This window comes from Lactuca virosa, chromosome 7 (genome assembly GCF_052849685.1).
Source record: "Lactuca virosa cultivar CGN04683 chromosome 7, Lactuca_virosa_CGN04683_v6, whole genome shotgun sequence".
NCBI classification, from domain to species: domain Eukaryota; kingdom Viridiplantae; phylum Streptophyta; class Magnoliopsida; order Asterales; family Asteraceae; genus Lactuca; species Lactuca virosa.
The window spans coordinates 248838636-248850375 of NC_136432.1; the positions used below are offsets into that span (position 1 = coordinate 248838636).

At 34.5% G+C, this 11740-nt stretch overlaps 1 non-coding gene and 1 pseudogene across 1 annotated transcript; one reads left to right on the forward strand and one right to left on the reverse strand.

Moving 5' to 3' along the window:
* Nucleotides 1-6509: 6509 nt before the first annotated feature.
* LOC145127700 (putative E3 ubiquitin-protein ligase BAH1-like 1) lies at nt 6510-11517 on the forward strand (annotated as a pseudogene).
* On the reverse strand, nt 7214-7298 carry TRNAM-CAU (transfer RNA methionine (anticodon CAU)). The gene is given in 2 exon segments: nt 7214-7249; nt 7261-7298. It is a non-coding gene; the product is annotated as a tRNA-Met (tRNA).
* Nucleotides 11518-11740: the final 223 nt, after the last annotated feature.

Genomic DNA, 11740 nt, shown 5'->3' on the forward strand with positions numbered 1-11740 from the left:
TTACCTGCTATTATAGGTCATAATGGTATGTTTTAAACAAAAAAACAAGTTTAAGGGTTAACAGTGCACTAAAATAAGTTAAGTGACCAAATATGTACAAATGATATAGTTTGTTACCCTCTCAAGTCATTATCCCTTGTTTGTATGTAATCGTGTTGAGTATTGTTTGATGTCGTTAAGGTTGTAATGCACATGTAATGTAGCTACTTGGGCTCATATGAGTTTTGACTCTGAATATGTGATCCCTTTTTCCTTCCTTCGGTTTGTTATGCTTGTTGTGTAGATACAATTGAGGTCTTTTTTGTGCATGTTTTAGAACCAATATTTGTTATGGGATATGATCTAAAATTGTATGTAAAATCGAGATTACTTGTACATGTTTGGAAGTTTAATAGTTTTGGAGATTGAGATGGATGCTCAACCTTAGTGACCAATTATCGTTACTAACAATTGGTATGTGAAAGGTAATTTTAATATATGTTTTTAATAATCTTAGCTATTTGTTTAAAATACTTATGTAACGGCAGTAGCGTTTTATAATCTAAGGAATGTCTGTTGGAGATTAAGCACTTCAACAATTTAACAAACTTCAACACAATGAGTAATAATGCAAACGAAAAAACAACATTATATTCAATGTGATTCCCACCATTAGAATGATATGCTATGTCCATGTGTGCACACGAAAGAGATTTTTTATTGATTAATGATGAATTATAGTTATGCTATCTTAGCTTTAGGTTACAGGAATAAAAGGTGTATATATAGGAACAAAAGACATAAAAATCTGCCAAGAAGGCCAACCTAGAATTATGAAGAAAAAGGCTTATACTAGCCCACAAAAGAAAAAAAATCCATGGGGCACTACCCGCAAGGGCAAAATCCATGTTAACTTCCGTTCATCGTATCATGTCAAAATGGGTGAATCATGCTCCACAACTTAACAATCTTTCACATGGAGGCTGATTAACCAAACAGTTACCATCCAATCTCGAACTTTGTGACCTACCTCTTTCTCTCTCTCTCTCTCTCTCTCTCTCTCTATATATATATATATATATATATATATATATATATATATATATATATATATATATATATATATATATATAAACACCTTCATTTCAAGTACATGAAAAGCGAATTGAAGCCATGAACAACTTCAATTTTTGTTGTCATCAAGATGATAATATTTGATGGATTCTTTGTGCCAATGATTTTTGAGAGTCCCATCACTTATTAGTTAACAGATAAAGTGGTACCTCATCAGAATGTGTTTCGTCCTACTGTGAAAAACTAGATACTTTGCCAAGTGGACTGCGGTATGGTTGTCACAAATCAATATATAATCTTCCCGCTACATCCCACGTTTTAAGTTGAAGCTCTTCAACCATATGAGTTCCTTGCTTCTACAATAGCCATGTACTATGATTTTGTGGTTGAAAGAGCAACACTCTTATGTGATCTGGACATCACTGATTGCCATGCTCCCGATTGTGAAAACATAACTGATTGTGCTATTTCTTGAATCCATACAACCCCCCAAATCAACATTAACAAAACCTTACAAAACAACCTATTTCCTTTGTCACAACTAGCAAATTAGCTAAGAAATTCTATATTTTTGGTAAACTCCAACAATGACAACAATTGTAACCATGACTTGAAGACATGAATGATGTTATTCAATGGTAACAAAATTCCATAAAAATCCAAATGAAAAGCTAAAACTCTATACAAACACTTCAAAAAGTCAACTAAAGATTGGAAACCCTACAAATCCCGGTTTAAGTCCATGATGGACTAGGATTTCCTTATTGGGCCTAATGGACCAATAAGCTTCCAATTTGACTGTTTTGGGCTTAGAACTCTTAATTGGGCTCTAATTGGATCCACTTTCATGAGACTTAGCATTTTGGGCCATAATGGGCCTAAAATGAATTGGTTTTCCCTAATGGGCCTTATTGGGCCATAACTAATCTAATTAGTCCTAATGGGCCATAAATCCATTCTTTTATGCAAAATTGGGCCGTGAACCTCCTTTAGGGCCCAATGGGCTGCAAAATATTATTAAGCTCCATAAATTCGAGCAAGCCAAGAAAAAGGAGCCCAAAACCATTTCATCTCCATCCTTAAGCCCAATTCTCGGCCCATTTAGTTAATAAAAAAAAGAGAGAAAAGAAGGGATTTTGTCCATATGACACCTCATTAATATCCTCCATGCAATTAAGATTAATACACATTATGTAATTACCCAATCCCATACTTCCATGCAAGATTTTCTTTCTCCTTCCCTCTTCTTCTTAATTCTCGGCCAAAGAGAGTGTCTTACCACTCTCATTTTCTTTCATCTCCACTCTCCAAAAACTCTCTCAAGAACTCATCCTCCTTCCTCTAAATTTTTGAGTTTTGGTGTGTGGTTTCAAGAGGATCTTCATCTAAATCATCATTTTTGGTAAGTACTTACTTGGATCTATGTTTTAACTTCAAGATTCCATCAAAATCTCTTCTTAACCCACATCATCTCATGATCTATGCTCTTGAACTTTATAGACTTCAAAAATCTCCTCAAGGAAACATCTAGGGCCGAAAATCTTCTTCAAACTCTTCATCAAACCAAGAACAACAAACCAAAGTGAGTTCATACCCCCTATTTTCGATTTTTACTTTGTTTTGGGGGAGAATACAAGTTGTGTTGTGTAGATCTATGTGTGTATGCATGAATATGTGTGTTTTTCATGATTTATTTGGTGGTTATGTGTTATTTACTTCATAAATCTAAAAATATGTTAAGAATATTAAGTTTATCACTTGGATCTACATGAAAACCTTAAGAAAAGTATGTGTTATCACATATAATACATGTAAACTAGTAGATTTGGGATTTATACACTTAAAATAGTAAAAATGAGTGTTGTGTTCCAAGATCTATAAGCTAAACTCAAAAATTAGCCTTTCACAGGAAAGTTTTGGCCCAATCTCGAACTGTTTTGACCACCTAAATGATAATATTTTTCAAAACTGTTTTACATGCAAACATTTCAGGTTTCTATCTTTAAAATGACTACTCTCACGTTTTCATACGATTTTTCTACAATATTTGGCGAATTTTACAAAACTACCTATCAGATTTGAAATAATTTCGGACTAGCCTGTGAAGGTGAGCAATTTCACACTTGTTAGAAGCCATTAAAAATTATGAGAAAAATTGTGAACAAAGTAAACAAAATTTCCAAACTTCCAGAATTTACAGATCCAAATTTCGACTTACGATGATTTTTCTACGAATTTTCCAACAACTAGGTCAGAAAAGCCCAAAACCAGAAAAATGTATGTTTTCACAAAAATCAAGCCAAAAATGATATTTTTGACAAAAATGGGTTTAAAATGTTATTTTTACCACAAACTAGTCATCAACACAAGTTTTGAACAAAATGGAGACTAAAGTGTTATTCTTACAAAAATTGGGCCTTAATTGTAAATTCTTGGCTTATTGGGCCAAGAACGTCATTTTTACAAAAAGTGGGCTTTTATGCTATGTTAGTGAATACTTGAACCAAAACCAACGATAAACTAACAAACGGATTAATTTGATCATGTTATAAGTTATTGAGCCTTAGTGGCCTATTTATATGTTTGATAGGTCCTGTATACTATTTATATGTTTATTGGGCCTCATTGACTCATTAACATGTGCGACGGACCTTGGATACTATTTGTGTGCTATTTGGGCCTGTAAATACCTTACATGTGAAATGGGCCTTAGTTGTCATTTCATATATATTTCGGGCCCATGTTATATAATCTCATTCCAATTGGGCCTTGAAATGATTTACATGTTTAGCGATGCCTTAGTGGTTCACTTACATGGTTCATTGGGCCTGGAATGAGTTTATACTTTTCTTCGCGTAAATTCGATTAAGGATCTAGTGAGTTTTGTCGGTTGGCACCTATTAAGTGTACGATCGTAGCCTGTAGTTGTAACCAGAGTCTCTTGGAGGGAGAGCGGGGATTTGTGTATAGATCTATATGGGGATGACACCCCACATCTGAGCTGTTCGCTACAGTTAGACTAACTCAGTCTAGGGTGACGAAAATCTTATAATCAAAACCGGCGTCCAACAACGCCAAGACAGGCGAAATTGTCATTATTTAGTATGGTTATGACGACTCACTTAGAGGAATTAACGTTATGAAGTTTACGGAAGACCATTCTCTTTTCTCTTGGATTACTCGGAAACATACTCGTACTGGTACTCAACCTCGGGGGTTGGTATGGCAGCTTTCTCTTTTACAGACAACATCGGGTTGTCTGGGAACATTCTCTTTACATGCTCTTTACATTCTCTCTACATTCTCATAAATAATAATACGCATGCATTAATACAAGATCTGACACAAACATGCTAAACAGTTTTCAGAAAATATAGGATTTTCTGGTGGTTTCAAAGTCATACAAATCATTTTCACAAACATGCTTATGAACTCACCAACATTTTTATGTTGACCTTTTTAAGTTAACTTGTATTATCAGGAAACCGTTGAAGCAGGTTGAGCTGAACAAACTAACGGAGGTTTAGTTATATTTTGTTTCATCATACTTTAACTATTTGGCATGTAATATTCAATTATAATACTCAATGTAAACTATGAATGTTGTTATTTTACATGTGTGATGATGATGATGTTATGTTTCAGTTATATACTCTGTAATGATACTACAACAATGAAGTCACGCTCAAGCCCCCGGACGTTTCCGCCGTCTGGTTCGGGGGTGTGACATCCTTCTAAAGCATAAGGCAACCTCGAAAGTACCTTTCAAGTGCCACTTGACTCCTCCGCAATGCCCTTTTCTGGATTTGACATAAACCGACTCACAACTCCCACTATACGAGCAATATCTGGTTTGGGGCACACCATAACATACATTAATCTACCAACTGCTAAGGTCTAGTGAACTATAGCCAATTCCAGGATTGGTTTTAACATCCTTATCCCATATTCAATACAATAATCAAAGAATTCTCTACTTCTATATTCAACCACATTATCTGACTTGAAGTACTTAATCTTCATGTTTGTTTCATTTTCCACAACTTTCCATTTCTTGATGTTGCTGATTTTTTCTTCAAGAAATAAACCCAAACATTCCTTATGCAGTCGTTAATGAAAGTAGCATAATACATGGAACCTCCTACTAAAGAAACTGAAGTGGGACCGTATACATCCGTATGAACTAACTCTAACTTCCCAAGCCCCAGCCTTGTACGGTTGACCTATCTTTGCAAATGTGACTTCCTTCTATTTTCAAGGACACATGGCTCACATAAGTCAAATGTTCCACTCTTCAAATATGGAATCTTCCTTCCATAGGCTAGCATCTTTTTTCCATTCTCACTCATATGCCCAAGTCATTGATGTCATAGAGTGAACACCCTGCTTCTTCTACTGCTTCTTCTGCTGTGATGTTTGCTTCAACTTTAGAAACCTCCACCATATAAAGTCTACCCGTTTTTTGTCCTTTAGCAACAACCAAATTCCCTTTTGTCACATTCACAGATGATTACCAAAAGTAACATGAAGACCTTCATCATCAAGTTTCCTTACTTATATCAACTTTCTCTTTAGATCAAAAATATACTTAACGTTCTCCAAAGTCCAATTCATTACCAAAGTTTTTCATCGGGACAACATCCCCAACATCCGTGATATTGTTTAAAAAATAAGAGACCTTTGACAACCAAGGCCTCTATACAAACAAGGCTCACAATGGTCGAAGACTTGGGCTAGGTTAGCTTCTTGTTGTCTTTCTCGCCTTGGTTTCTTGCATTCTGCAGCATAGTGCCCATATTCTTGGCAATTGTAACACTAAATGTGACTCTTGTCTCGATTATCATACGTACCACGAGTGTCTTCACGAGACTGTTGGTTGTTGTCTCTTCTACGACCTTCACGGTTTGCATAATTGCCACCATGACCTCTTCCCCGAGCACCTTGGTTTTGCGTGTTGCTGCGATTGTTTTCCTGTGAGGAAGGTCCGTGTTCTTCGTTTTGTTTCTCTTGTGTTTCTATCCATTCTTGGTGAGTAAATGACAACCTCTTCTCACCAAGATCAGTTTGACTACGGACGCTTTCTTCATGAGCTTTCAATCTCCCGATAAACTTCTTGACAATCATCATTTCAAGACCCGCGAATTGCTCGATTGTTGAAGCAATTTGCAAGAACTTACCTGGTACAACACGAAGCAACTTTTTCGCACTTTCTTATTTCAATCCCAAGTAGGGTCGATTTAATATGTGATCCTTAATAACTCTTCATCTCTGAAATCCTGTTGATTGTTTTGTCTATATGTTGCAAATAGTTTGTGGTTTTTTGATTTGATAGCAACTGCCTTATACGGATACATATGAGGTGCTTGATGAAACGCCTGGTGCATGGGATTAAACAAAAGGATCAGCTATGGAACAAAATAAAGTTTTGTTACATTAGATGTGAAGTTCTTTTTTCAATGGTCGAAGAGGATATTGTGTTGCAAAAAACTGAAAATGGTATGTAACTCTTCCACTTTTTTTCTTTCTTTACAACATAAATTCTTATGAGTTTTTGTTACAAGCAATCTGAATCAACCACCCAAATCCCAAATTTGTATAAAGCATTGTACTTCAGTTTGTACCAAAACTAACAAATGCTTTTAGTTTTTACAGGAAAAAGATTTTCAATTTTGTTTTGCCTTGGTCATGATTGTGGAATTATGATTTTCGTTTTCATAACAACATATAAATACGCTCTCTGATCCTTGATCATGATTGTGGAATGAACATTTGATGGTGTTAATTGGATCAGGGGATCATCACAGGTACAAAAACAAATGATCATTAGATTGCTTATGTTGCAATTTCTTTTAAGGTCTATTGGAGATTTAGATGTTGGAGAGTTCACAGTTCATGTTCCTTACTTTAAGCAAGTCAAGGTCAATACTCAGTAATTCATTTTACTTCACTGCTATGCAAAAAACCGTAAATGTCCTTCTGGTAATATATTAGAATATGACTTGTAATTGTCGTCTGCTATGCAAAAAGACGTAAATGCCCTTTAAAAATACTTCAAGGTCAAGGCTTCTGTTATCATCTGTTGACTGTTTCACATCATCAGGGAGAACTGCAAGGTCTGTTGTAGGAATTGAGTGGAAAAAATTATAAAGGAAAAAAATGATGGGGTGAGAGAGGCTCGAACTCTCGACCTCAGGATCACTCTTTAGCTATGAGACCTACGCGCTAGCCAACTGCGCCACCACCCCAATGTGAATACTAATATAATTTTATATATTTGTATGCGCAGATTTATAACAAAATATAAACCACCAATGCCTGTGATATCTGTTTTGATTCCCCCGTTCAAAACAAATCAACTACGAGGGACATTTACTGGTGCTTTTGCTGAGGTACACAACACGTTATCATGATTCTGTCGTCAAAATTATCGAGCTTCAAGACTAAATCACCAAATCACCTTTTATAAGGTATTTCTGATTCTGCTAATGAACAATTTGACATGTCTGTATAATAAATGTACATACTCTGCAACTATAGCCAGAAATAAAACAAACAGATTATGTCATTTCATTTGAAATATTCATCATCCAGACTGATTCAACAAATTACCACCTAAACTTCATGTATCCCTTTTCCCCAAATGACCAACAAACAAGACTTGTAACATAACATAACAAAAACATCAAAAACAGATCAACCAGCAACAAAGCCCTACAAAACAAACATCAAATGCTGTCTAATTTCTAAAATCTACCCATGTTTTGCTTGAAAATCCTTCATGAAAGCAACCAACTTCTCAACACCAGCAAAAGGCAATTGCATTATAAATTGAATCTCTCATTCCACCAACCGATACATGCCCCTTTAATTGAACCATCTTCTCTTTAGAACCTTCCTTCACAAACTCACCTTCCAATTCCCATTACTTACATACTGGGCTGCATGACCAAGCATTCTCCTCAATACAAGGTTTTGCTATTGGGTCGTATCTTGGGTGGTGTTGCTACTTCTCTCCACTACTAGATAACATGGAATCGGATACGGCTTTTTTTTGCTAATATAATCCATTGGGGGTGTATCCTATTACAAATGAAATGGGATACGGTTAAAACAACCACATGCTATAGGATGTATCCAAGGATATGATTTTTGCCGTATCCGTATGGTGTATCCTATTGATTGTATCATATTGATTTTTACGTATCCTAATGGTGTATCCTATTGATTGTATTCCATGTATCCTATTTACCTTGCTGTAATCACATGTGTATTCTATGTATCACAATTGGTTTATTAAACTATGTTTGGCGTACTAGCTGAAAAGCTAGCGGATAGCTGTTAAATAAAAAACTAGATGATAGCTGAAAAGCTAGATGACATAAAGGAGCATTTAACAAAATGTGTTTCTATAATTAATTAAGGGGTGTATTTGAATTTTATTAAAAGGCTCCTTAAAAGCTACTTTATAAGCTACTTTTTGGCTTGCCAAACATGACAACTTAAAAAACCTCGAAAAATAAGCTAACTTATCAGCTAACTGCGGCGCGCCAAACACAACCTTAGTATATTGAAACCAATGGCGGAGCTAGTGGGGCGGCTTGCCGGTGTTTGGCCTCCCCAACGCTTTCAAAATACTACCCACGTTATGTAATTTGCATAACAGAAATAAAGCCCAATAGCCATATTTCATATGGAGTTAAAGTCTAGAGTCCCTCCCATCCAAGTTAATTGCGTCCATACTTCCAAACATTTTTAATTTTACCCACCTACCTCAAGTTCCAATTAAACATATTTTGGCTGCAAAGTAATTTTTAATTGTATTATATATGTAATTTTTTTTTGTAATTTACAATAACTAATATTATTATGATTGTTAATTTGTTTTTGAATAATCATACGGAAAATCATAAGTAAAAAAAGAAGTAATTGATCTTCTTACAAAGGAACAGAAGACGTTTATAACCAATAATTGTATCCCATTTGTGGTATTATTAAGGAATAAGCTAATAATACAGGTCCACAACCTCAAATAAATAGTATTACGGAAGAGTTAATCAACATTGAACCTCATTGAAAAAAATTGACGTGTCGGATTTAAGTGAGATAAAATAAAATTATTTAATTCGTGATTTCGGAGAACAACATTCAATCTTAAGAGTAGTGTTTAATGTTTTATTCAATGTAAGCCCCCTTATTCTAAAATTTTGGCTCCGCCCCTGATTGAAGCTAACAATCGTATCCTATGTAGATTAGTATATTAGAACCCGTATGATAACAAATGTATCCCATCATATTTATCAACCAACCATTCTTTCATTAAAGACGTAAATAGCAATATACAAGTTGAAAAAAAATCTTTTATTATATAGACTTAAATAGCTAACTGTTATGTTCGATATGAGGCAAATCAACTAAATAGTGTATTGTTATGTTCAACTAATCTTGATTACATTTGCATATTTCTTTTCATCTCCAAGTCTAGTCTGTTTTGTATATAGCTCTTCAGGTCTCCTTGGTCACTACCATATCACATTGCAACAATTTGTTGAAAAAGAATAATATTAAGAGAACACATCGACAATATACACAATTAACTTGTAGCTTGCAACAATCATATAACATAAATAACTTGTTATTGCAATAATAAGTAATAACAACTAACCATGTAACATAGCTTCACTTCAAATAGTTCTTCAAAAAAGATGTCATCTAGAACTCAACAAAATCGTCCAACTAGATCCTCACCTGGAAATGGTGTTTTATCGTTCCAAAGGTTCTACATACAAAGTAATATAAAACTATTAATTTATTAAAAATTAAGGTTTAGTTTTAAAAATTCAAAAAACTACTTACTCTAGGAAATCCTCGTTGTCTCTACAACACAATTTCATGCATCCACTTTGACACGTAATAACCACACTACCATTTTGACTTTTGTTGGTTGCACTAACTATAAAATACACATGATAATATATATATATATATATATATATATATATATATATATATATATATATATATATATATATATATATATATATATATATATATATATATATATAGGTTCAGGTGTTTAAAGTATTTATTGTGTTATTGTATGCATAAATGTGGGCCAATCAAAATTAAATAAAAAATTAAATAATTAAATAAATAAAGAAGGGTAATTTAGTAATATGATTAATAACTTCCAAAAATAATCCCTATAATCATGGTATGATATTCTAGAGTCGTTCCCCTATTTATCTAATTGACTTTTTCTAACCCTAAATTTATCCCCTTTATAAATCGCCTCACACCCTTACCGTCGGCCTCACACCCAAGCGCCTGTCAATTATGAATTTGTGATCAGACATTATCGAGGTGATTTCAACAGAGGCACAGAGCATCCAGTTAATGATTTATTAAAGCAGAGAAGCAATTATAATCATTAGGTATCGACCGAGAAAAGCATCAGCAATGAAAGCGCCAAGAAGAGGAAGAAGCCTTGCCGTTCAAGTCTACGTGCTGACATTCTCGGCGGCGGTGGCCGTCGATTGCCCCAAGGGACCGGTCAAGTATGTGTTTAAATTTTAATTGACGCCATAATACGCAAATCTCTCTGCCACTTCAACCCCTGTCCTCTATCATGGAAGTTTTTTTCCTTCCTTTATGAAGGAGATGTCTGTGGTGGTTGGATGTTTTAATGAACGTGCACAAAAGGTGCTTGATGTTCATCTGGCAACAGGCTTCCACAAGTACTTCATGTGGTGCAAAGGCAAGTTACATGGAAACCATCATTCTTTAATACAAGAAGATAAGGACCTTGTTGCTTATGCAGTTATCAATGCCATTGCTATGCACAAAATTCTTAAAAAATATGATAAGGTTTTTATTTGTCGCTTAATTATCAAAGTGCTTTTAGATTCTTCATAATAAAACATGAGCAGTTGAGCACTCATAACTTTTTTACCGAAGATACATGACTCTAAACAAGGGCAAGCATTCAGGTCACAAGTCCAGAGCATGCGCATGGAACTCCTTCAGTCTCCATGGATTTGTGAGCTTATTGCCTTCCATATTAACTTAAGGGAATCAAAGAAAGCTATAAGGAAAGGTTCTGAAATATTAGAAGGCTGCTCTCTTATATTTAATGATGGAAAACCATCACTTTCGTGTGAGCTGTCTGATGTTGTGAAGCTTGAGATAGATTTGACTTGTTCCATATGCTTGATCAGCCCTTGATCATGCCTTGTAAACTTTTTGTTATAATAATGCATACCTTGATTAATTAAAAATCATATATATAGTATCTGCTATTGAATAATTTGTCGTTTGTATTTGTTGAATGATCAGGATACTGTATTTGATCCTGTGTATTTGAGTTGTGGACACATATTCTGCTTTATGTGTGCTTGCAAATCTAGATCAGTAACAGTTGTAGATGGACTGAAGGCAACAACACCAACAACAAAATGTCCTATGTGAATTGGGAACTTGTTCTGATTGTCTATTTTTTACAGGAAATTGAAAGTTGTTTTGATGCACACAAAATGCTCGCTAAAATGCTTCAACTGAATGATATTTTTTCGTTTATAGTATTCTATTAGAAAAGAATGTTTTTTATGATAATCATGAACATATTCTGTTAGAATGCCCTGAATTAATATAATTATTGGTAAATGAATTCCAATTCTATCAGAATGGAATC